This window comes from Rousettus aegyptiacus, unplaced genomic scaffold (genome assembly GCF_014176215.1).
Source record: "Rousettus aegyptiacus isolate mRouAeg1 unplaced genomic scaffold, mRouAeg1.p scaffold_m13_p_13, whole genome shotgun sequence".
Lineage (NCBI taxonomy): Eukaryota > Metazoa > Chordata > Mammalia > Chiroptera > Pteropodidae > Rousettus > Rousettus aegyptiacus.
The window spans coordinates 35,612,252-35,639,621 of NW_023416288.1; the positions used below are offsets into that span (position 1 = coordinate 35,612,252).

The 27,370-nt window shown below is 44.8% G+C and overlaps 1 protein-coding gene across 1 annotated transcript in view; it reads right to left on the reverse strand.

Moving 5' to 3' along the window:
- The window catches only part of JAZF1 (JAZF zinc finger 1), a 296,223-nt gene that overhangs the window by 43,186 nt on the left and 225,667 nt on the right, over nucleotides 1-27,370 (reverse strand). The window lies entirely within an intron of this gene.

Consider the following 27,370-nt stretch of genomic DNA (forward strand, 5'->3'; position numbering starts at 1 on the left):
AGATTCGAAACAATCTACGAAATGGTATCTTTTACCTGAAGAGCAAATGTCTTTTTGGGTCATTGACAGGCAGACTGTCAGCTGTATTTAAAGAAACCGCGATGGGAAATCTAGTGAGCAGAGTATAGGAAAGCATGTAGGTAATAAAGCAGGCACCTGTGCCCACCGCCGAGGCTAAAAACAGAACATAACCTAGCCCTTCGAGTCCTCTCCGTCCCCCGCCCCCCATCAATTATGTCTTGACTATTTTAATACAATTCATTGTAACGAATTCCACTGCTCTTCGACATGGTATTTTACCCAGCCCCTCTCACATTCTGCCGATAAAACTGCTTAGTATTCGTCTTCGGTACACTACGAACTTTTGGAAGTCAACAGATAGTCTCAATGCCTGATAAAAGCTAAGGGTCAATCAAACACCCAATGAAACAATATTACGATATTGTTACGGTGTCTTAAAATGTCTGCTTCTATACTTGGAATATGAACGGCACGTTTCTTGAACGGCTTCTGCAATACAATCTAGATTTATAAACTGGGTTTTATATGTACACAACTGTAGTAAAACCTACAGACTTTGCCTTGAGCTCTCAGGTTTTGCACTAAAAGATGGTGATGATTTAAAAAGAAACGACAATGCAAAACAGAATTGTTTGTACTCAGTAGCCAGGTACTCATTTATTTTCAGATGCAAAGTTGACGCTACTCTTTTTAAAAATGCTTTTTCCCCTCCCCGTAAACCTCTACTCAAAATGTGGGCTCTCAGAGAAAAAAAGCAAGAAACTAGTGCTTTCTTTTATCATTCTAAGCAGAACTAAGAGGCACAGTGCTGAGCTCAAACTGGGGTGAGCCGTGTAGGCAAAACCACAGGCCAAGCACGTGCTTCTTCCGGGAAGACCGACTGTTCTCAGCACGGGCAGTGTGAGCCAGTGTGTCAAACGGTCAAACGCAGATGTGCCACGAGGTAGAGCAAAAGAAATCTACGTTCCGCATCTTCGAGAACAGCGTGGAGTAAGGCAGGCTACGGGTCAAGTTCTGGCTGTGTTACTTGCTATGGGACTGAAGGACGTTGATAAACCAGCCTGAACCTCAGCTTTATTCTCTGTAAAATGGGACTAATGATTGTAACAGACAATTGTAAAGGGTTAACAGACATCTTTTCCCTTTCTGCAAGAGGGGTTGATTGCTGGGTAACTCTGGTGACCTGCTGAGATGCTATGCCAACTGTGCTGACCGACAAAGCCCTCAGTGGCCTCTGGTCATGCTCCGAGTCTGAGTGTTCATGACCTGAGAGGATCGTGGTGGCAAGGTGAGGCCAGTGCCGGCCTCAGAGGGTCGTGGTAAGGATGCAGTGAGGTAGCGCGGCCTGTCATAGAGGAAGTGGCTCAGAATTCAGAAGCTGTTACCATTACGATAGGCTTTACGATGTGGTTTTATCTCTGTACCCCTCACTAGCCCCCAGGTTCTTGAGGGCACATTGCATGTAGTTCATGGCACTGAAAGCCTCACATATAGGATGAATTGTGCAGTGGCTGACCAGGAATTAATCAGCTCCGAGTCGCATACGGTCACCTACAGAGAGGAACTCGTGCGTGCGTGTGTGACTGTGTGTGTGGGGGGTGGGAGGGAGAGGGAGGGAGGGAGGAGCTCTTTTCCACGTCCTTGCTCACTCTGGTTAAAAAGTATTAATAGCTCAGATATGAAACAACTACTATAAACAACCACAACACCCCCCACCCGCATCCCCTGCCTTCGCCCCGTCTGTGTTCGGTCAGCTGTGGGTGGCAATCTATCTTTGCTCTGTACCTGCAAAGTGCTTTCTCGGCCTGAGAATGAAGCACTGGGTTTTAAAAGCGTCGATCATAAAACTCAAAGCACTTCTGCCAGCCTCTCCCTCCCTCTCCCCTCCCTCCCTCCTCTCTTGGATTGGTGGTTTGAACTTGCAGCTACACCTGTAAATCATGGCGACTTTGCCCCACTGAGATTCGCAGCCTGCACAGTTCGCTGCTGGTGACTACGTGCACAAGCACGGCATACGGGTGCATACGGGTGCCTTGGGAGACCGGCTGGAATTCACTCAGTTCTCACTGGCGATGCTGGGCTGGTCTTCCTCTTTCACTTGTTAACCGTGGCTTCACCTACTTTTTGGTATTAAACCCTGAAGTTTTAAAGCAAGGTTCTATCAATACAGCTTTTTGTCAAAAGAAGGGCAGATTCCCAAGGGCAAGGAATCGTTCGGGGAGACGAGTTTATAAAGAGCTCGATGAGGTGGAGAGTAAAGGCTGCGCTACAGCCAAGGACTGAAGACTCGAGTTACTTGGCTCTGACCAGAAAACCAGACGAAACCATTTCCGTTTTCAAAGGTGCTGCACTGTGTCCGACGCATCCTCAGAGGGTCACGGCCCAGATCTTTCCATTGTCAGAATTAGAAATGAGCCCTTGTATGGCCCCCCTGTCCCCCAAGGCTGAGAGAGTGTTCAGCCTTGGGAAGCCATGTTACTCTGTGGTCTGATGAGTTTTTCTCAACGGGTTTTGATATGATCGGTCATCTTTCCGAACAAAGCCCTTGGTAATCAGGGCCAACAGAAGGTTTCAGAGCTGTAAGAAGCCTGGTCTAATCCCCTAGGCCTACCCCTAGTCCAACCCCCTCATTTTTCACTGTAACTGGGAACTGGCAGAGCGGCCTGGTCAAGGTCACTGCTGGCTGGTGGCAGAGCTGGCATCAGAGGAATCAAGACTGGAGGCTGACTCGCAGGCCCTTCCTCCACCGCGCTGCCGTGGGCGCGGCCACGACCCCTGACCGTTCTTGTTCCTGCTTCGCAGCTGTGGTTTTCAAAGTTGAAAGTGGGTGAAGGACCAGAAGGCCTCACTCGCGCCATGTCCGCCAAGTTCTGCTATGTGGGGGGCTGCGTGGCTCCTGGGGGGGCCCTGGGTCTGGAGCCTCCCTGGGATGCGATGTGGGGAAGGCGGGCTGTGCCCACCTCCCTGAATTCTTCCTGCTTTCCCACGGGAACTGTTCCGATCTCACAGCAGCAGGGTGCTGCGGTGGGCTCGTCCTGGCTCGTGAGAGACGAACCTTAAATTTCCAGGGACTCTGTGAGCCAGTTGTCAAACACGCCCAACATTAAAAATTAAATTATGTCAATTTGTAATTAAAACAAGCATATTAAAAACAAAGGCAATAATATTCAAAGCTCATTGGCTTTTAATTTACCCCATTTTATTATTATCTATGTTATTTACCTCAATATTATATCTGTCTGGTAGAATTACTATATAACGATGTTCTACTGACCCTCTTCCCAACTCTGTTCAGCGACGTCATGTTGGTAGCTTGAAACTGGCCACAGCGGGAGCATTTACAACATGGAAATGGGCAAATATTACATATCAGGGCTTTTTTCTTCTTTGAGTCAGTTATAAAACAGTTACCATAAAATACACTTTGGAGTTATTTTTTAAATGCGGAATAAAAACATTTGAACCAGGTTCCTTGACTACTTGCTAAAGGAGCTAAATGGGGAAGGGATAGAGAACGGATAAGGAAGGCTTCTTTTCCTTTTAAAAATTATAAAAATAATACAATTCACTAAAGAACAACCATTGAAAATTTTTTATAGATTTGTGCCTTTTGTTCAAAAACATTTTTGAAAAAGCTGGAATATATGTATATACATATATAAATGAGTATACATGATTTACACATATACTTTAAAGTATTAAATGATACCATTCAGCTTATGCGGGAAAAAAATGCTAGAGCTTATGAAGCCTCCAGGTTTCCAGATACAATTTTGGTGGATTTTTCAGGGTATTTCCCTTCTAGTATCGCTTTCCTATACATAGAGGAAAATGAATATTTCTTAAGGAAAAACACCAGTCACCTGAGGGCTCATTCACTGTTGACTAACAGCTAGGAAATCTGCGGTGAGGCAGAGCCATGTTTTCATTTTGAAACCGAAACTGCCATAAGATTAATTTTAACTTTCCTACAAATCAGAAATGCCTAAGTTACTTTAATACGGTCATTTGTAGTAATATTTGTTATTGCTTGGGGAAGTACATATTCCTTAAGTAAATTTTCAAGACTCCATTATAAATCTTTTAAATCCTTAGACCACAATGTTCATTCAGTCTGACAGGTTAAACGTGGAAACATGAATATAACACCGCAGGGGGAAATGTCGAACTGCTGGTCCGGGGAGACCAGTTTCAACCACAAACTGAGGAAATTTACAGAGCTCCCTGGAACCTGGGCACAGACCCCACGGCCACCTCTCTCTCCAGCCAAGTGCCTGAGCCTAAGTGCCCTGCTGGGGAAAACCACTTGGCTTTCACTGGCTCTGGAGAACTCAACGATGGAAGTGACCACTCGAAACCCGAGTCTCTCTCACAAAACCTTGACCAGAATCCAAACCCGGAGATGCGTGCTGCGGTTTGGTTGTTATTACAAGGCTCTGGACAGGGCGTGAGGTCCAGAGGCCCGAGCTGTGTGTCAGGAGTCTTGCTCTGGGAGAGAGAAGCGGGTGGCCGTGGGAAGTCCCCACGCTCTCCATGCCGGCCCCAGTTTTTCTACTTGTTAAAACTGAGGAGTTCTGGGTTTACGGCTAGATGGAAGAGAGCACCCCAGGTCCCTTCCCAGCTCTGCCGATGATCCCAGCAACAGCGTCGTGTAGTGTTTCCCAGACTTGACCTCAACCCATCATAAGAAATGTTTCTCTACGGGGAGCCTGTACACACATAGGTATAATTAGGTCTGCAATCTGCAATTTGGAAATCTCCAAAGCTCTGGCATTGAAAATATTTTTTACAAGTTTGGCAGCAAAACTCAGTGGGAGACAAACCCTGACATGAACTACTTAAAGGCTACTTACACACTTTCTCGATTGTATTTACTGTGAATGTTAATGTGCTTCACTGCACAAATATTAACGTTTTTGATTACAGGGGGCTACCCCAGACCCTGCAGGGAGTGTCAGGTAATAGGAAGTGTTTGTACCATATTACCTTTCTGAAATCAGAAGAATTGAGTTATAAAACACAACTGGATGCAAAGATAAAGAATTTTTACGTAAATGCCCGAAACAAAAATTCCATGAGACACTCCTTACTACACGTGATAGACCCTGATATTTTTCTCCTCTGTTTCATTTTAACAAAATATCCTGGTCGTGACCACCACAGACTTCTCGACCTAACACGTCATAGTCCTCAGTTTGAAGACGCAGAGCAGCAGTGAAGAGGGCAGGCTTTGGAGGTAGGGTAGTGAAGTCTGAGTGTATGCATGTAAAAAGCACTTGGAACAGGGCCAGGCCCTTTGTGCTTGACAAATGTCTGGTTCCTGGTACACAATGGATGAGAATGATGCTTGTTCTGGAAATCTTGACAAGTCTCTTTCATCTCTGCCACTTACATCAGCAATTTGGTTACTTCTGAGCTGAATTACTGAGTATTAGGATAAGTACTGCCATCATGAGTTTGTCTGATTCTAAAGGCAAAGGGCCACCTTTCCTGATTCTGAGTGCACTTATTAGCTATGGCTGTCACCATAGGCAAATTCACGAAGGCAGTTACAGCAGCTAGAATACAAACAGAAGGTTCCTCTTCTCAGGGACCACATGCTGGGGTGCCGTCCATCAGCCCATACGCCTCCTCTTCTGTACTTCTCTGCCATGATTCTGTTCGGCTTTTTCAGTGGCCCTTCGAGCATTACTATTTTTCAGTGAAGAGTTGTTTATGAAGCTCAGAAAGCCTTTGAGGAAAGCTGCCGGGAGCTGGCGCACAGGCCACGAGATTCCAAGCACTGCTATCTCTGGGAACGCGCGGCTACAGAAAATGAGATTTCTGAATTGACAAGGACACAACCGATCTTTCCGAAGGGGAGCCCGCCCTGTACGTTATGGATTTTTCTTTCCTCCGACTGCTACTACGTGCAACGGAGGACGAGGATGGACAGAAAGCCAGCGAGGCAGCCAAACAACTCGCAGGGCGTGCGAACAGAGGCCGTGGGAAACGGCCAGGGGAATAATGGACAGACACATTGCAGCATGGGATCACGTGTGGCCCACATGTCTTGAGGACTTGGCTGCTCTAGGTCTCCCAGTAATGATGGCTTTCAGAACGCACATCTGCTAATAAATTCATGGGGCGGGTCTCCTCATTTCAGCAGCAACTTAAAGGCACAGTGAGGCTGAAGGGGTGTTTGGTTAAGACCCCCGGCCAGTGAAACACGACCCGCAAGCAGCTAGGGGAGTGCTCGCTCATCCACACCCCCTGATCAACAGTGGGGCCTTTTCTGATGATCTGAGAACTTAATAAACGCTCTTTTCGGTAGACAAAAGAAAAGGTGGACTCCCCAATAATGCTAGTTTCAGAAAGTTTCCAGTAATGTTTTGGACATTATCTGTTTTACTCCTCATTCCAGAGCTATTTTTGACTTCCTGATCTGAGGCCTATGGGGGTGGATTTTGAAGCTCCATTAAAATTTCTGCACTGTCACCAAAATGCCGAGCCTCTTTTTAACATGTTGCTATTAAAATTTTAATGCTTAATAATAAAACTAAAAGCAGACCAGGAAAAAAAAAAACCCATATCCTCTATCCGATCGGTTTGGCACTTAGCTTATAAGGGTTTGTGAGGGTGTGATTTTCATCCAATATTCAAATGGGCATAATTTCGAAGTGCCCAGCCAATGAATCAGATTTTGTTCTTGAATACCAAACCCAAACTGACAGAATTATTGCATTGAGACATTATTATTTTTTTCTTTCATCTTTTCTTTATGAAGTTTATATCTGACACATACATACATAAGGATATAGCTCCCGGACTTTGAGGAGTTCTGGTCTAATTTGCACAAAATAAATTAACATGAGGGCAAGCCAATTTCATATCGGACCCTGAAGCTACTTTTGCTTATAAATGTTCACTTTATTTTGGGGAACAGAAGGAAGAAAAAAGAGAAGGGGGTAAAAAAAAAAGACGAGAGGTTATCTTCCTTTTATTTATTCTCTTAATTATATATATTTTCTTTTTAAAGGGCAGCTACAGTTAATTTACCTTTTTTTTTTATGGTATACTATAGCTTGAATATTCTAAAACTCTTAAATATTTAATAACATTGGGTTGCCCATTTTTATTGCCAAGTGGTATATCTTATCTAACTGCCATTTACCATCAGTAGCTTCTCATTCAAAAGAAAAATATTTTAACATAAAATATAGGATGGACTTAATCTTAGAACAATCCTTTAGAAAGACTGTTCTTTATTCTGAGATTATAATAACAATAGAAAAACATGGGAAAATTAAAAAAAATTTTTGAGATATACAGAGGCTACAACTAAAAATTTGATTTTAACATTATTTTGTAATCATATATGTATGCTATAAAATACTGCTTAAGACAATTATTACATATAATATTATTAAAAATATCCAGCTTTATTTTCTATCACTGATATTTCTATCAGTTTCAAGGACGAAAACGGAACTATTTAGGAGGAATCATTTGCAATATGCTCGGCAGAATGAAAGAAGTCAAATACTAGAGCAACCAAATCCAGTAGCTTTTCCTTTCTGAGAGCTGGGAGAAAGGTGAGAGGAGCTGAGTGTCCTAGGGCAGGACACACTGGGCTGGGAGACCCTGGGCGCTCCCTGGCCCCACACGCCTCAGGCAACTTGAAGACTGAAGATCAGTGGAAATATGCTCATGAATGGCATCCTTCAAAGACTAGTAGCTGTTCTGTGACTAGTATTAGGAATGACTCCCCCCCCCCCCAAACCAATGATTTCTTTTCCAGAATTTCAGCACTCTAATGAAACTCATGCATGGCAGCAAAATATAATAATGAACAAAATCCCATTCCTGGATATTACGACTCTGTATATTCCCAATAAATACTGGGTGTTTTCTCACAGCAAAGGAATGACAGAGCTAATCTGCCTTAATGAAAGCGCTGGTCCGGATTCTAGCGACCACTATTTTAAGCCACAGGTCAGCATAAAGTATCAGTGAAGCAATTAATTTTGATTTACTTTAGCGTGAATGGAGTAAACCATGGTCTTTTTCATGGTCAGTGCCAAGAAGAAAAACCACTTCTGAAAACTACACCCACAAATCTGTAGTTTGGCGGCCAAGTGGAATATCCCTCTCTTGGCAACTATCATCCTTTCCATTCCTTTTCTGCTTTCATCTAATTGGGAATAACTCTGGTTATTTCTTACACATGTTTTTCATTGCTAATTTGACATCCATGTAAAAACCAATGAACAAAACAAAGAAGTTGCATTTTATGAGGTTTTGTGGTACAAACCTACAAATAGCTTTTGAGTTTTTTTGTTTTGCCTCCTTTGGAAGTAAATTAAATGAGTTATTTGAGGTTTCCATGTAAACTGCTAATGAGATGATGCGTAATTCTCCCCATAAGCTGGGAGAAGTTTAAAAACTAAGAAAATATTAGATTTAGGGTCTCTGGAGCCTTAGTTCCAGTATCATTAACAGCTGTGAACAGAGCCTGGTGGTTGAAAACTGAGGTTCTAGAGGCAAACTCTTAATCTGATTTACTAGGCATTTGAGCTTGGGAAAAGAATATTTACCCTCTCTAGCCTTGGGATCCTCATTTATAAAACAGAGGTACCCCTAACAGCTATCTCCATGGGGGTTATTGTCAAGGTCTCATTAGATAAATGCAGAAAAAGCAGTTGGCTCAACATAACATTCCATACATGTCAGGAGTCTTGGTATTTCCACGGGTGCTGGGTCTGTGCTCCTGACTCTTATGTTATAAATGGAACAGCCACCTGATTGGATATAAGAGTCAGTTGTGGGCAAAACCTATGCAAGTCCATGGATGGACTTAGATATCCAAGTCCGGGATCAAGTCTCTATTTTGAAAGAAAAGTACTTCTCTGATGCTGCCACGACCTTCTACTTAGGTGAACTCTCCTGACCAGGTGGGCTGGGTGAAGGACAACATTTAGCCAAGGAAGGATGAGGGATCCCAAATGAATCCAGCTCTGAGGGATGGGGTAGCCTGGAGGAAACGCTGGGATGAGAAAGAGGAGGAGCAAGTGAGACAGCAGAGGACTCTCAACGTCAGAGAAGATCTCAGACAGGCAGGGTTTGTTTACGTCAGGGATGTGGCATGGACTGCGCCCCTGGTGCCATTTTTAATCCTAATCCACTCTGCTCATGAGGGCCATCGCCAATCAGTCACAGCGTTCTCGCCTGCATTGCTTATGGATTCCGTCTTGGAATCTTCATCACTGCTATCCCCTGAGTAAGGCGACACGTAGGCTCAAAGTCTGTCACCTCTGACTTATACACATCCCCCTCAATTCCCTGATGTTTCCACTAATATCCCAGCCTAGGCATTTCTTGGTTCGATTGACGCATACTTAATACATTTTGAGAGAATCAGCTTGCAAAGATGGCAGACAATACATATGATATCTGAGAGAGAAAGCTATGTCCAAGACAAGAGCAGTCCCTGAAATGAGGCGAGGATATTGAACACACACATTCAGGTACCTGCGTGTATTTGTGAATACAATTACAAGGCCAACTGCTCAAATTTATTTCTGTGCATATGCGACTCACTCAGAGTAGCAATCAGTAGATTAGTACTGTTCAGGAGCAGAGTGGTGGCAACAGCATTTTTCCTTAAATAGATTAATGTACTTAGGCAGTGAAACTCTTCTGGCAGCAAAGTCAGTTCTATGCATGGACTGTCCCTTCAGAAAGTCTATGTCTGTAGACATCGCGAGCTTATAAACCTCAAGTTTCGTGGGCCTTGGAACTGATTGTTTTCTAAGTGATCCCCCCCCCCCTTTTGTTGTTAAGAGTTCAGTTTAGCTGCTTCTGGACCAAAGGGTTTGGTCATCTCTTGTTTTCTCGGAGGCTGGAGCCTCATAAATTGTTCCAGTACTTGGTTCTGCAGCTCAGCACACACATCTGAGGGCTGAAAAATCGCTAAACAAAAATCAAAGGGCTATCTCTTCTTTCTGCTGGAGTTAACCCAATGAGTTTGCGAATTCTAAAGACACTTGGTAAAATGTAAACCGTGCATGAATATTGGGGGTAGAGAGGATGAGGGGACTCATGAGGTGATCATTTAAATTTTGCACTAGAGATAATTTTAAAAACACACAAAACTAGAGACATCAGTATGCTGAACTGCCGTGTTATCGACGTTTTGCCATCTTGTTTAAACTTTTTCCCTTCTCCCTTTTTCAGGCTATAATTATTGATCACTCACGTATGTCCCATCCTGTGTTCTTATAATCACTTGTAAAATATATAGGAGTAAAAAAGTGGAAGAATAAGGGGAAAGGGAAAAAGGGGGTAAATAAAAAATTTTCATCCCCAGGAAATGATTCAGAATTGACTAAGATGGTTAGTAGCATAACCCCAGGGTCTCTCTCCCACACAGCTACACGATGACGCTCGCAAAGTCAGAGCACCCTCATGCAGAGTGTAATTCATACTGCCGAGTGATCCACAAAGGTTTATTAATCTGTTAAGGTCTGAGCCAAAGAGTCCCAACTCTTTCAGCGGTGGGTGCCCCGTTACCATATCGAATGGTGTACTGCTTTGAATATCATAATGGCACTTCTGGTGTCCTTTAAATTGGGGGGTGGGGGGAGTAATAACACAGAACTACTATTCAGCACGGCTTTGAAATTAATTTGTATTTTACAAGATCCCCTAAGCTACTTTCCCCCCACAAGTTCTACCCCAAACTGAGAATTTACAGGTTATTTGAAGAAAAAAAAAAAATTCAAGGTGTGTGTGTGTGAGTGTTTAAAATTTTGAAGAATGCCACTGTACTCAACTGCTAATGAAGTGTTCCTTGGAGAGGCTTCCAGCCCTTCTGTTGATTTACAATGAGTGGACGTCGTTTGCATGCCAGACGCATGCACTAGTCCTTAGCATCAGCTGCCTCCCAGAAATCCATGTGCCCCCACAACTCTGTTTATCCTGCTGGTTTATTTAGCAAAGCTTTTCTTCACAGAGAGCACAGGCCCCCATTTCAGGCTAGCCAACCTGATTATCCCAAATCCCTAATTAGTGTAATTAAAGCTTTAATGGATTGCAGCCTGGATATAAACCATGCAAACCCCCTTTAAACTCGTTGCTTGATGAGTGTGCAGGACTGGTCCATGCCAGAGGGCTTCCTGTTGGGACTGAAGGCCCCGGACACCATCGCACCCTCCACCCAGGCCAGTTCTGATGCCCAGGGAGCCTCTTCATCAGGCTCCCGCGTGCAAACAAGCCGCCTCGTGCCCAGCAAAGCACCTCCCAGTGCTCCTCCAGATGCGAGCCTCATGGGGAGTTTTCTCCCCGTCGCTGTGCCCTGGGAAGCAAGGCTAATGCCCTGAAATAATTCCAGGCACCCCAGGAGAATCTTGTTAGGTGCTGCAGAGCACTCTTGTATTAGCTCCCTGCAGAGAGAACTGCTTAGAACTTTCCCCCAACCAAACCCCAGAGGTCTACGGCTTAAACCCAGAGCACTTTTAGGTGTTCCTCACAACACGTGAACTGGTCCATTCGTAAAACGACTCCGGTGACTGTTCATTGTTTAAGCTTCAGATGGATATCTGGCAGTTAATATTACAGAATACATACGGAGAAAGGATCGCTTATTTTAAAAAAAGCTTTTTCAATATGGGCCATGTCATCTGCCTTCCTGAAGCATCATAATGACCTTGCCAGGGGTTATTATCAGTCCCATTTTACCGATGACAAAGTTCAGCCTCAGACCTGTAGTTTGCCCAAGGACCCGTGACTAATAAAATGCCATAGGAAAGACAAACACAAAAATACTAAAGATGTGTTATGTCCAAACCAACAACCATTAGCCACGTGAGGCAACGGAACACTTGAAATATGGCTAGTGGGACTGAGAAGCAGAATTTCTAATTTTATTTCGTTTCGATAAACTTTAAATAACCACGCGTGGATAGTGGCTGGCACTGGATAGTGCAGAAACAGCGGATTTCCATCATCACAGGAAGTTCTATTGGATGGTGATGTTATAGCTGATAGAGGTTCAGTTCTGGACATGCTGGGTTTGGAAACAGTGGTAGGACATTCAAGGGGTATAAACAACCAGGTCAGCAATCTAGACTGAGGAGTCATCTACCCAAAAGGGAAAGCAAGGGGACACTCCAGGAGTGAGAGGGACAAGTGTTGAGAAGAGAAACTTGGGGGAAATGCCTGTACTTTAAATAGCAGGAAGAGGGGCCCCCAAAGATACTGAGGAAGAGTTCTTTTTATATAGCTTCTTAGTTTATAGTTCTTTATTTGGGTGTAGTAATTTGCTTTTCCTCTTGTACTCTTAGATGAGCATTTGGGGAACAAACAGATTGCTTGAGATTGAACATGTGCCTTTTGTAACAAAAAAGTATATTTGCTTATGCATTCAATTGATGCAAAGACATCCTCCCTTTGAGAATGGCAAGGCGTTTATGCTCAGGGCCAGTACACTGTGTGCAGAAAAACGTTAGTACAGGATGCAGCATCACGTGGCTTTGATGCAATGAGCAGGAAGTGGTTCAAATTCAATTTTAAACTGTCCGCAAACCTCTTTAGTAATGAGATCCCAACGACTTGTTGACATAAAAGCTCTGAGGGCAGGTCCCTGCAGTGAAGGGTACTTTATGATGATTTTCACTCAAACCTCCCTTTCAGTTGCTTGGGGGCTTCTTCTAGAAGTTATCTGATCCTGTACTTCTTACTGTAACCACAGTCATCCAGAGAAAAGGTCTATTCCTCTCCTTTATCGGGAGTGAAAAGTCTGCTCAGCATGCCTTTGCAGTAAGAACTTCAGTTAAGATCTGAGACCAAACTGTTTTTCCTGGGAGAGGGTGAGAAAAACCTCAGGCCAGTTTACCTGATACTCTTTATCTTACAAACTGATAGGATCTGAAACTCCCACTGACTTCAAAAAAGGGCGTTTCTCACCCACCCTGTAGATGGAGGTGGGTGATGCAGAGAGGGGAGGAGGAGGAGGAAGGAGCCATGAGAAAGGTACCAGCAAGGTGATAAACGAGCTTGCTAAGATGAATGGTAAAGTTAAAACAAAATACTTGATTTCCTCGGAGTTCTGAAAAGCCTATTAAAACATTTCCAGCTTCTTTCCCTATATAACTTATAACTTACTTGGGGCTTTGATGACTATTCACAGTGAGCAAGCAGCCCTAAAGTGCACAGTGCAGAATTTGGGAGAGAGGAATTCTGGGAAGTAAAATGTATGAAGCATGCAGACAATGCCGGCGTTGCCTATTAAAACCGGGGGAAGACTGGAGGATGCCAAAATGGAGCTCCCAGTCTCCCCATCCTCACTCCTGATTGCTGCAGGCGGCGTTTGCGATCCTGCTGCCGAATTTCCATACAGCCATTTTTTGCCTCGTTTGTGCAATTAACCACACTGTGTCTGCATCGCTCCCCGGGAGAACATGAAGAGTCTGAGAGGAGGCATTGTACCTTTCAGGACACTGGGAGCCATTTAGCGGGTGATTCGCTGAATGGAACCCCAGTGCCTTTGTAAGAGCTAACTCACCTCCTGAGGGTTCCAGAGAATGTGCCTCATCAGGCCTAACGGGACCAAGGTTGGGGGGAGGGGGAAGGGTGTCATTACCAAACAGCTTATCTAATTTTCTTCCCTTTTTTGGATAAGCAAAGTGATTTTTTCTAATCTTTTAGTTTTAAAATTGCTATCACCACAATGCAATGTATTCTTAAGAAACAAAGAAACAGAAGAAATTCATACCTTTGGGTAAGTAGACAGGTGACCAGAGCGTGGTCTTTTCTAAGGCCTGGCTCATCTCACTCTCCACCCCTGGACAGAGGGACAGGGGACACTGTCATGAACAGAGCTGAGCGCGCCAGGCCTAGGCAGCCCCCGAGGGGTGCTGAGGACCACGGGTGGCCATGGGCCTTACTGCACTCAGGATGGGAGCCATTCGCTCTCCAGGCTGGGTCAGAGCTCAGCTCAGACCTTCCTTCCCCTCCATCTCCCGCTTGACCAGAACGTCCAGAAGGAGGACTTCCAGCCTACCTCATCCCTTATGTACAAAAAAAGAGATACTTGGGGCCACTTTATATGTGACCTATCCCCCTCCTTTTACTGTAACCGAAGCCTAACTTCTCTCATTCATTTTCAGCACGGCCGTCACCCAGCAGGGGCTGTGGTGCGAAAACATACTAATTCTATGCCTGCGTTCAAATCTTTCCGGGCTTCCGTTTCATTATCTGTAAAACTGGGGTTTTATTTACTCAATTTTTAATTTCTGCCAGTTCTGGAAGAATGAACGGTGGCTTTCCAGTATACATAGAGTACAATGAAGTAGAAAGGAGAAGCAGTAAGGCAGAAACAATGCTGAGGACACAGCACGGGGGCGGAAATGGGCCTGAGACAAACGCGGGTGGGGGCGTTCTGCTGCATGGCTGCCACGTGGGCTGACCATTCCTGAAACCCCTGGGAACTGGGAAATTCTGAATGAATATTAGGATCTGCTCCCGATAATATTTTCAGCAGCACGGGTCCCCGTGCGCTGCAATTCCATTTCACAAGTATTCACGGACCTGCGTGGGCGGCGGGAGACAAAGCGGGGCGTCGCGGGGTCCCTGCTGTCCAATCCCGCCAGCGGTCTGATACGGGGCACCTAACGAGCACAAGCGATTCCAAAGCAAGACGTCGGGGGGCGCCAGGGAAGCACAAGGCCGACGCGTCAGGCCGAGCCGGGGCCCCGGGTGCTGAGCGCCGCGCGCCCCTCGCCGCGGCCTCTGCGTTTGCGTCTGTGTGAGTCCCGCGTGCCCTTGGCTTCCAGGCTACATTTCTGACTCCCTCAAGCGTCGAGAATGGGTGCCAGGAAAACAGGCTCACATCCTTTACTAAAAATGGAAAATCCTGCTCACCAGCCAACGTCGGAGGGGCGCGTGGCCAACACTGACCTCGCCATTCTTGCCTAGTCTCCCATATAGAGACATGCCACTTCTCGGAAAGGACAGAATGACATTAACTTTCATTTTCACGCGGGGGTCTTCTAGAACCTTAGACATCCGTTCAACCTGGCCTCCGTCTCAGGCTCAGCATTCCCAGGGAGAAGGGGCCGGAGGTCCCCAGCGCCTGCATAAGGCTCCTCTGTCTTCTAGAACCTCCGCCTCTGGGGTGCCAGTGGAACCTATTTTATTTGTGGCAGTAACCAAAGCGCCATTTACTTCAAGTAAAGAATTTTAGTTGGCGCAGAAGTGAGCTCTAGCTCTGAAGCAAGGATTAGACGCGGCCTCGGGAACCAGTAAGATGGCTCAACTGACAGCCATTTGAGCTACAAATCACTGTTAAGAGTTTACTCTCAAGATGATTCCTTCAAGCAGGCCTTATTAAAAAAATAATCACCATCTGCTAGATTCCTCTCTTTTTTCATGAAACTGGTCATTAATTACTGGTAACAACTAATTTCGTCTGGATTTTATTGAGTAATTATAAAATAAACAGGGGAGGATATCAAGCTTCCTGCCTTGCTGAGGGCAGGAATTCTTTATAATGCTTCATTTCAGAAGGGGGCTGTAATAAACTACCACATTCCATTTAATATGGTAATTATAATTCTCAAAATTCATCCTTCCTGTGGTTAACGAGTGCCTTCTTTCAGCTTAGCTCAGCCTGACTTCAGCTTGGGTCATTAAATAGCAAACTAGTTTTCACCCATTGGTAACAACAGATCTTTCATGGGTTATTGCCTAATTAATTGAGGTGCATAATTTGATCACTACGATTTTTAAAAATTTTCATATTCCAGGTATCACAGAACAATATGATATTATTGCAGAGTAATTAAAAATGGGGTGAGTTTAAATGTTCTGATTAGAACAGGTTTATCATCCTGAATAAGGTGAAGCACAGTCTTACTAACGTTTTTCAGCTACAACATTTAGGTTAAAATATTTGAAACAAGCCATTAATTTAATAACATGCTCATCCGAAACAAATCATAACTCATTTCTTTTTACTGCAAAAGTAATTGAGTAATGAATAATGAAAATCATCCCATTGAAAAGGCAGTAAATATGTTGACTTTATTATTAATACTCAATTTTGGATAATAAGGCAGCTATTAAATCTGGAATACGATGGTCTTGATTTATTGACTTATTCAAGAGGACAGTGAAACATTATCTAGTAAATACCAGGGGTCTTGCAAGAAAAGATCTGATCATGAAACAAACTAAAATTCAACTGAAATTTCAGTTCATGTTTAGATCTGACCTCAGACCCTTATGTCTGTACCTTGCATGCTCCTTAAAGAGTTAACTGCGAGTGTGTGCGTGTGCACACGTGCGTGAGTGAGGTGGGGAGGGGAGCGGCTAAGAGTGGTTTCCATTTCACTCTGCACTCTGGTGAACTGGAATCCTCTGGTTAATCGGTATTGGTTTGGCCATGCTTAGACTCTTTCTAAAAGGAGTTTAATAAAATATCAAGAAGACGTTAGAGACACCTAAAAGGTGGTCTGTAGCCTAAGTCTTAAACAAAACATTTCAGTGATGGTTCAGGGTGGGGAAAAAAGAATCCCAAAACTCATTAAATGTAAAGGAGACTAATGAAATGTTTTTTCTTTCCTCCTGTAAGTAGGATTACAGTTGATTCTTCAGTTATTCATAGTAGTTATGTTCTCGAAAGCAAATATTGAATCAGTGAAAGTTGAGCCATTGTGTCACACATATTGATTTGGGTTTACAAAATTTTAATGAGCAGGCGAATTCACAAATTCTGAATCTACAAATGATGGGGATTGACTGTATCTTCTACTACAGGTTTATACTGCCCATTCACCCATGTTTATCCACTGGAACTTACTTATAAGACAATCTCAGCTTTATTATAGGCCTTTGTGCAATGCTACGGGACAGAATATACGTACTTTATTAATAAGTAAAGCCTGAAATTTTATGGGAATTACTAACTTTTAGAAGAATTGGAATAGTAATTAGAGCTTCAAGTAATACATATTTGGGGGATATTTCAAGTTCTTGTCCAACATTTTCTTATTTATTTGCATATTTCAGAGAAGAACTTCATTTCATACTAGGAGATATCACATAACATCCTGGGTAGATATAGCTCCAAATCAACAGTGACATTTTTCATATAAAAGATTTTACAAAAGATTTCTCGCCTGTTTCATTCATGGGAAGAACATTCACAACTTCGTCTTATGGGAAACATGTAACACCTCTAGGAGAGCTGAGATTGAAATTTTTTATAAATTATAACAGGATTTGGGCCAGAGACCATGAATTGATGGCCTCCAGAACGCTGACCCAAGATTGAAAAATGAGATTTCATATGACAATCTAGATTTCCAGATTCCCTGGAAAATCAACAGCTCTGGCCTCACTGGGCCCAAGTCCTCACAAGCAACAGTGAGCGGGAAGCTGGGCCCTCACGTAAGCCACACGTGGGCTCTCCAATCCACGCCCTGTGTTTCTGGCGCCCTGACAACTCTGCTCACTGACAGGAGTTATTGGGCATTCTGAAGCACCTGCATTTCTTGCTCCTTGCTTAGATATATATGCAAAGCTCCAACGAATGTTCATTAGATGCCTACTACGTGCCAGATGGTCTTGCTTTCTGAGAATAGCCAAAATGCCTCGCCTTCAATCTGGAGAACTTGAAACTAGGTAGAAAAACCAATATTGCAACAAACAAAAGAGCAACCAGAAGAGCAGTGATTCTCACCTGGGGGAAGGGAAGAGATGGAATTTAAAAATGTACCCGAAGGATGTCGGTTGGCGAGGGACAATGAGAATCGGATTCCTCCATGGGGGAGTAGCACCCGTGCATGAGTGTGTTGGGGCGGACACAGGTCAAGATCCATGAAGTTAGATGGCATTTGAACGATGTGTTGGCTGTGAGATCACTTTAATAACCTGGATTCACTTTGAGAAGGGTTTTTCTTGTGTTATTAGGTTGGACACAGAGGGCCTCTTGCCTTGTTACATGCCTTCTAAAAAAATATACTTATATCCTGTGATGGGTTTTGAGTGGCCTAAGGTAGTCTTAAAAAGCTCACCTGCCCTTGGAACATATATAGATGCACCTGCAAAGGGCCGATTTACGAGCTAGTGACTGTGTCCCTGTTCTGGGTTTCACAGCTGATGCGGTGGACGCAGTCTTAAGCCTGTTCTAAGGAGGGCCAGGCTGTGCAGGGCTGTGAGCGCAGACCTACCCGCTGATGCTTGGGAAGTGAGACAGTGGGGCCGAGGTAACAAATTTGAGCTTGTTCAATATCCTTTTTTGAATGTGGAGCTTCCCCTAACACTAACCTGACTGCATAGAGCACAAAAGAGGAACAGTCTGGCATATGAATTGTATGTAGCTGGAGAATCATTGAGCTAGCAGAAAGGAAGACTGACGGCTAAAGGGGGTCTCAGAGTAGAACAAACTAGCGGCGGGCAGTGATTTATTCGGGTCTCTCTGATCCCCAAAGAGAGAGAGAGACCTGTGGTAAAGAAGGGAGAACACTGCTGGAGAGCCGAGTGGAACTTCTGTTCCACAGCCGGGATGCTTTTTGTTGCAAGTAACCTCATTAACACAGAATGTGTTACCTACAAAAATGCTGGAGAAAGAGCAGTTTCAGACAGTTAATCCAGTAGCACCCAGGACTCGGGCTCCTTCCATTTCTTTGTCTCATCACCCCTGGCATGCTGGATGCTCACCTGGTTGCGAGAGGCTGCAGTATCTCTCGTCATCACATTTTTTTCATAGAATCGGTCTTGTTTTAAAAGACAATAAGGTCCCTCCCCCGAGTGCCGCCCCCCACCCTCCGATCTAGCATGTTTCCCCTGAAGTTTCACTGCTAGATGGCATCACGTTATTAACTGGACATTTGTCCATGCCAAGGAGAAGGAACCGCCACCATGAGCTTAGGCCAAGTTTCTGATTCAGGGCTGGGGCGGAAACTAAGAATTTGGATTTCTAACAAGTTCCTAGGTGGCGCTAACGCCATTGGTTTGGGAACCACTGAGATTAGATGATTCAAGATTTACTTCCTGAACGAACTTACAGTTCTTCCAGCAAATGAAAAGGGGAAGGAGAATTTTGAGTGGAAACCAGCAATGGCCGCTACACAAGCTCCTTATAGAACATACAATGTCTGTTGGAACACTGGTCAGGGTGCTTGCAAGTGGGAAGCTTGAAGACTAGCAGCTTGTATTCCCAGTTTTCTAGCTGGAAGCTAAAACCCAGCGAACGATTTAAAAATCTCCAGAAGGTAAACTAGAGATTATTAAGCTACGATCAGCTAGCATAAGAGTTTTATTTACTGGGTATGCCAAGTGTTGTATTCTTTGTAAAGATTACACAGAAAGGTGTGGCGGTCACTGATGCTGTCCACTAAGTGTCTCTGGCTCTTCAGCTTCTGGTACATAACAGGGCATGGCCATGTGACTTGATTTGGCCAGTGAAATATGTATGGCAATGATGCTTCACAGTGACTCTTGCTCTTGATCATAGACTATGGGTCAAGTTAAAGCCTTCCTCAGACGAGGTTCCTGAGTAGAGCGATCCCCATGAGCCACAGAAGATGTGAACAGAGAGCAAAGACTAAACTTTCGTTAAGGCCCTGAGACTTGAAGGTTTATGAAAGCAGTATAATCGAGCCCATCCTGAGTAATACAACACCTAACATTTTTATACTGCATCTAAATTATTTTTTTCTTTTAGCCCAAACACCCCCTTTTAAAAAACACTATCCATCCTTCAAGGCCTGACTTAGTTTCTTCATCACTTCGGCCAACATTTATAACATGTAGACACCAATTCCAACTATAAGGAGATCACGAATTTCAGTACTTAGTGATTTCATAATTGCCCATGTATATTAATATCATTTCACTGACTGGAGACTCTTGCAGAGATCATGGCACAAGATCTTTCTACTCTGTGCAAAGGAAGGAAATCAGCAGCTTAACAGAGAGAGTCTAGCTGAAGAACGGAGCTGTCAATACTCTCCAGTACTTGAACTTTTCCATTTGTTGTCTGCATACTTAACACAGGTGGGCACGCTATCATATTAGGATGGGCTATAAAATTATATTTTGCAGAATTACAACTTTTGAGTTCTCAGGAGAGAGAAATATTTTAGAATTGGTCCCGACTTGTGAATAGAAACTAAAACGAGAAAATTTATAGGGACAAACCAGTAAAGAATAAAGATCATAAGTCAATCATGCTCAAACCTGTGATGAAAATTTAAGAACACCCTATCATTTAATTTTTCAAAGGTAAATGGATCCAGTAGGCCTAGGGTGGCACCTAAGAACCTGCAATTCTAACAAGTTCCTGGGAGATGGCGATGCTATTGGTTTGAGAAGCACTGAGCTTAGATGCAAGCATGTTAATAACACCTTCGAGTGTGTCTAAAATGTAACGACCAGTGCTAGATAGAGAAGAACAAGCATGAGGATACATACTATGATAACAAGTGAAGCGACGCCAACTTTGCCAGAAAGCACACAACAGGTGTGGGTGAAGTGTTAAGAAAAGAGGGATGGCTTAAGGTTACAAGACAAAGGAGTTGGCTTGGTTTTGTCCCATCTGACTACAGGCGCCATCATGAGGATGATGGATGCCAGGGGGCTAAGGAAGGTTCAGGGCCACCGGCAGTCCAATTTTATTGACACCTTTTATTAAATATTTAAAAGCAGCTAATCAGTTTGTGAATCACAAGTTAGAAACAGACTCTGACTCTATATACCATTAACGACAACGTACTCAGAGGACAATTCACTCCTTGTTGCCAACAGCTGAGTGCAAGCTGTGTAACCGCTTGTCCCTTAGAATCCTCCTGGATTGCCACCCTTAAAATCCAAGTGAATGGATGTCTCACAGGTATGAATGCCAAAGGGAAGTGCCTTTGGTGTTTGAGGAAGCGAAAACACCTGACCCTCACCTACGACCAGACCTCATTACTGTAAGTTATATCCGAGAGTAAAGATGTTATGGTAATGTTTTCATAGACTGAGTCCTTAGTTTTTTCAAAACTTCAGCCTCATTTGGCAACTGATGCCTCTTGAGGCACAAAATTACTTACATCATTAAAACTTCATCAAGTAATAATTTTATTGCAGTTGTTAACAAATAACTGTAGTAAATAAGTAGCATGATTGATTTGTTCTTCACATCTCAAGGGAGTCATTATTTAGCTCTGATATGTAAAATCAAAACAATATTTATTTGAATTGCAGACTGCATATCAATATCCACTTGGGTGTGTTTTTAATTTGCTTTAGGGTTAGCACATTCCATAACTGAACTATATAAACAGGTCTGCTTCAAAAACAAGGTCTCACATAACAGCTAAGTTAAATGATGATGTGTCATATGGCATGTCAAATATTTTTCTGCTTTTCTCTGCTTCCCTTCCTGACACCAGGAAAAAAAAAAAAAACTGTTCTATTAAGACATAAAATGAAATTCTGCTAAGACAGGAAAACGGAGGGGCGCATGAATGTAAATGGAGGCACCCCTTCTTTTGCAGGCAGCAGGAAATGCCTTTAGCCCTGTTCGATTTGCCTCAACAGCACAGGACAAATTTTTCTTTAGTGCCCCCCCCCCAACTCTTCTACCAATAACAGAGTAAGATAAAGCCTTCTTAGATTACCATAATACAATGATTGAAGGGGAAACATAAAGGGGTAACACACAGAGGTCTAAATACTTATAAGTGGAAAAAAGCATAAATGACGCTTTTAATTAATTTCCTAATGTAAAACACAGCTGCAGTAATGTTGGCAAGTCTAACCCGCCCGTTTTAAATTTGTGACATGAAATCATGCCACTTAATTAAGTCCTAATGCACAAATATATATTTTATTTACTTTTTATGGAACATGAGCATTTAAAGCTTTCTATTTATGTGTGTAAATGCTTTATAAATTCCTTGAAACACTGAAGAAAATCTGACTACTACTAATCAGCAGTTACAACGGACCAGTTTTGGTTTCAGTAATGAAATGCCTTCTTGGCGGACTCCTGCTGCTAAGTGAACTAGCTCTAGGCTAGGAAAGTAATGAGTCCGGACAGAGTTGTCATCCAATCTCATGCTTGGGACAAAATTCAAGGAAAAGGACTTCGCCTACAATTCCTACTCTGTTTACCAGACTGCAACCAGACTGGCTGCTGGAGCATTCTCCAGCCTCTGCGACTCCCCCTCCCCCTTCCAGCCAGGACCCGTCCTGCTTTCGCCAAGAGCGAGCTAGGAAAACGCGGTGTTAGAGAGCCCTCTGCAGGCCAGAAGTTTTGTAGGCGCTTACCAGCACAACTGTTCTTGGGGTGGTGGTCAAGGGGAGTCATAATTATCCAAAATGTATGTATCAGGTTTCATTGGAAAGATGTTTGTCATCAGGGCTGACAATGACTCTCCCAAAAGACTTTTGTCAACTCATGTAAGGCATGCTGCCTTGATAGAACAGTCTTGGTAGGCCCCTAGGAACTAAAGGCACAATCATTTGTCATTGCAAGAATTCTTAAGATCATTCACGAAGAATACCGGGACTCTGAATAGTTAACCTAAAAAACGCAATTTCTAGCACATCTGGGCTTTAGAGATGAGCATGCCGGGAAGAAACTAGCAATTTTTCTCTGAACAAATACTATGATTTCCTTAGCCAAATTTTCATTCTAATGAATGAAGTATATATCTAACAAAGTTCAGTGTTTTAGGGCAGGGATCCCCGAGCCCCAGGCTGCGGACCAGTACTGCTCCACGGCCTGTTAGGAACCAGGCTGCACAGCAGGAGGTGAGGGTCAGTTGAGGCAGCGAAGCTTCATCTGCATTTGCAGCCGCTCCCCAGCACCAGCATCACCGCCTCAGCTCCGCCTCAGATCCTCAGGCATTAGATTCTCATAGGAGCACCCGTGCCTGGTGCCAAAAAGGTTGGGAACTGCTGTCTTAGGGAACTTAGTGTAAATTTTTACAGGGCATTTTATATTGTTTTAAACTTTTTGAATGGAGCAGATATAAGTTGTACGAACAGAAATCCACACGTGACGGTGAGTATGAAGAGGCGCACTGAATACAGGACAAGATCTTGTTTGTACTTAGGCGGTACTTTTTGAACCACATTTTATCCTGGTTATAAACTATTCTTAAAGGCAGCAAAATAACCAACTACTTTTAATAGGAAATTTTTTCATAATATTTTTAAGTCAGCAAAAGTGCTAATAACTTTTAATAGCAAGTGATGGTTTCATAATATTTAAGGGAGTATTAATTTAAAAGAGGAAGCCTTTGACCAAAATATTTCCTTTTACTGAGTTTAATCTGTGTCAGGTAACTCCTATGCCTGAGCACCCAGAGATACACGCTTTGAATAACTCTCAAAGGACAAGGCTGTCCCTTCAAAGTTCCTCTCCTAGCAGGAAACTAGAGGGTCTACATTCGCCTGGAAGCCAGGATGAGTGGAATGAAAGGGAAGTGATGGATGAAGAAAAAGAACCTGATAAAACTCCTTTCCTGGGGATTTTTAATCAGTTAAGGGATCTTTCTCAAAGACCTGCAATGAGTTAACAAACAGGAAGCAGTGGTTTGGAGCAAGGACCAAGGCCGCAGTTTGCAGCAAATCTCTGGAGGATCCTCGGGGGTTCCTTGGGGACTCCAGTGACAGTCTAACCGACCAACCCTGTATTCTCTGGTTGTCTGACAGACCCGACTGCTGCTTGTCCCAAGGACACGCATTTGGTGTTGCATTTCTCGTCTCTTCCTCGGTGCTGCAGACCAGGTCTGAAGGTGATGTCAACAAAGGTTTCGGTTCCAGTAAAATGACTCTTCCCAACGAAAACCCAAAATTAAAATATTGAGCATCCAGCTCTGTCGAGTCCGGAAACAAGTACTCTCAGCATGAACTGTCAACAGCCACAGTTAAACTGGGGCAGCTGCTGGCTCCCGTGGAATCATCTCCACACCCCCCACCCCAACTTCACAGAACTGTCAGACAGTATTCTACCAGGTCTGGCATCTGGCTGCAGAGCTCAGCCTCCTTCACTGGGCTTATCTCCCACTGGGAGGCTGTGGCTGATGGAGCGACATGCTTCTCAGCAGATGTTGGCGGCCGTGAATGGGGGCGCAACTGGGCCTGGCGCCGTCAACATCTGCAGTCCTTCCTCGCGGCCCTTCTCCTGGGCGGCCCCCAAACCCAGTCCCAACAAAGCCTGGCCTGCAAGCAGACTTGGCCCACTGGGAGAGGACAGGTGATAAGGATTAGGCCTACCGTATTTGCATACCCTCAGCATGGGGAAGGAAATTAACACCGCAGTGCCATGACTTAGTGGCTGAACTTAAATCCGAAAAAGCCCTAGACCAATTTTTGAACACCAGGAGACCGAGGGCAGGAGAATGTGCAATGCGACACATCTGGCAGGGATGGGCTATTCCGGGGCTGATGAAAGAAACAGAGAGGAATGAGCTGGTTTGGGTCCAAAGCGGTGTCTAAAATTCACCCACAAATTACAAATGGGCTTCATTCTTGGGCACGAGAAATGCCTCCTTCACCTCATTCTTGTTGGATGGGGGTAGGTGGGCTGGGACTGTTTAGGACACTGTCAATTGTCTGTCCAGGGAGCGATTTCATAGCCTTCACAGACCCAAAATCAGAGTGCCCACCACTTGGCTGCAGCCAGATTGGTCTGACAATTAATCACCTTCCAGAAACTGGACACTTTGTGGACTTCTTCACTATAATAAGTGCGTAAAGACTTTTTAAAAATCTCTCACGGAAGCGAATGAGAAAAGAATTAGCAACTGTGAAGTACATTTTCATCTTTCTAGAGCTTTTTCCTTTGGGGAAGCCAGAAAGAGAGGTAATACTTTAAATGCTTATTTGGACGACTGTGGCACCTGATAATGGAAGCGGGCAAGAAGGCGGCTGATGTTATTTCGATTTGCTGTTATATGAAGATCATAGCTAGAAAAATGGACGCCATTAAGCTTCTCTCATTTTCGCAAAGCCAGTAAGGTGCCAGGTGCGTTCTTTGGGCAAATCTGTTTAAGTCGCTTTAACCTGTTTTTTTGCTACTACAACAAGTTCAGCTCCACGTAAGCCCAAACCCAGAGCCACACCCCCACCCCCACCAACGGCGCTTTTATAACACAGGACGTGTAGAAATCAGGCAGAGTTTAAGACGAATGCCACAACACACAGGACAAGAGAAAGCTCTCCTCTTCACTGCTGCCATCTTAGGCGGCCGCACACACCTATGTCACTAAGCTGCCATTTTGTCGCTCGAAGGCATCTTAGACATCCTCCGAAAACAGCTTTGGAAAATGCCTGGAATTCTGTGGAATATCACTGAGGAGTCGAAGTCCCCTTGTAATTACACCTGGAGAAGGTGGTGGATTATTCAGCTTCTAAGCCCCCTCAGAGTAAAACACACACAGCCGAACTCACCCAGAGCGAACCAGCTGTGGCTACACGGGAGTCTAAACCTCTCACGTGGATGGGAAATTACCTTTGGAGGGCATCCCAAATGAGCAGCTCAAACGTGGTTTGAGCAATGAGAATCATTGAAACGCGCCAGCAAACCTCTCCCAATGTGACACTTTTAAAGAACAACGCTCATTTGGATGAATACTCATTTGGTGTGTCAGATTTAGTAAGCCCATCAGGGGAGTCCTTAAAAATCACTGTAGCCTCTCCTGCATCTAGGGGTCTCCATTGAGGCGACTTAGATGCAGATGGTCTTTCTCCTGGGCAGACACCTGAGTGTCTTTATAACTGTGGGCTCCCAACTTTAGTTACGAGAACGGGCGTACTGGAAACTTTGGGAACCGCACCGCAGGCCGGCAGCCTGCACAACCTCCTGAGGAATGTGGAGCTGAATGCCGGGGAGAAGTGAGCCATTCTGCAGGTGCGATGAGTCCCAAAGTAGGGAATGTGCCACTAGAGGAGTACGGACAGATGACCCAGGCTCAAGGAGGAGAGGAAGGCTGGTGACTGTCAGAAGCGCCTCTGTACTCAGCTTCCTGGATGCGGCACATGGTTTTGGGGGGAACAACGGCTAAAGCGAGGAGGAAGAAACAGAACTGTGGCTGGAGTCCCACGTGGGGGCCCCACCTGGGCGTGGGCCATGGCTGGACCCGCGAGCTCCCCTTAGCAGCGGAACGCCTGCCCTTGGAACCGCAAGGACCCACCTTCGACGGCAAGAGCACTGCGCAAGAAAGGGCAGAAGAGAACTGCTTGGAACTCGGCCTCCTCTTCCAGACTGAAGGGCGGAGGGGCTGACCCTCTGGACTGAGCCATCACGGCGTGCTCGGACAGCCTGCGGACGTGGAGAAAGCCTCACTTTCTGCTAATCGAACATGTGGGCGCTCCACCGACTGGAAAAATGGAGAGCTGTCGCCATATCGCTATTTTGTTGTAAGCTGGTACGTATTAGGCATTCCACAGAGACCTGTGAATACGGGTTTCACGACCCTCAAAGTCAGCGATGTAGATGGCGAAAGCGAGGCCCGCTTTACAGACAAGGAAACTGAGGCGCAGAGGCCGAGAGACCGCGCTTTGGGACAAGGAATTCCGGACTCCCTGCCAGGCTGGTGCGCGTCCCAGTCGATTCCGGGCTGGCGACTGGAGACGAGCAGAGTGAGCAGAGCCCAGGCCCGGCGGCAGGGGGCCCTGAGAGGGGGTTAGGGAAGGCGGGGTGCATCCACAGCACTCACATCGAGGGAAAGGCATCTCTGCTCCCCGCAGAGCACTCGGCCACACTGCCGTGGGCGTCCGGGGACAGGGTATCTCCCCAGGGTGCAGGAGATACCCTGTCCCCGTAACGAACAGTCACCCTTTCATCTTCATGGTGCTGCCGGGGTCAAAGACTTGGGTGGATTTTTCTGTGACCTGATGATAATTCCCAAGGTCCCCTAGCAATTATGGGAGGCAGGGGAGAGGGGTAGGAGGAGTCTGGCTCTCGCTCCAGGCAGAAGTGCAGGAGTCTGTGCTGAGCAGCCGAGGCTGCCCCCCCGTCCTTCCGTTTCCCGAGGCTCCCAGCGGCAGCAGCGGCCGGCTCTCCCGCTCGGCGGAGAATTCCTTGGGAGTCCCTATTCCAGTCCGGTGTTCTCCCCTGAACTTCTGTACTATTCAGTGTGGAAATGAACGATGAAGCTCGCACTATAGGAGGGTCCTTCACAGACACATTAAATGGCGCAGGGGCTTCAGGGCCACTCTGCTGGGTTTTGAACCCCAGCTTGACCATCTAGCTTCCTGTGTGACCATGGGCAAGTTTCTCAACATCTGTGTCTTAGCGTCTTCATTTGTGAAATGGGGCAATCGTACCTTTCTTATAGGATTGTTGTAAACATAAAATGTTTTAATA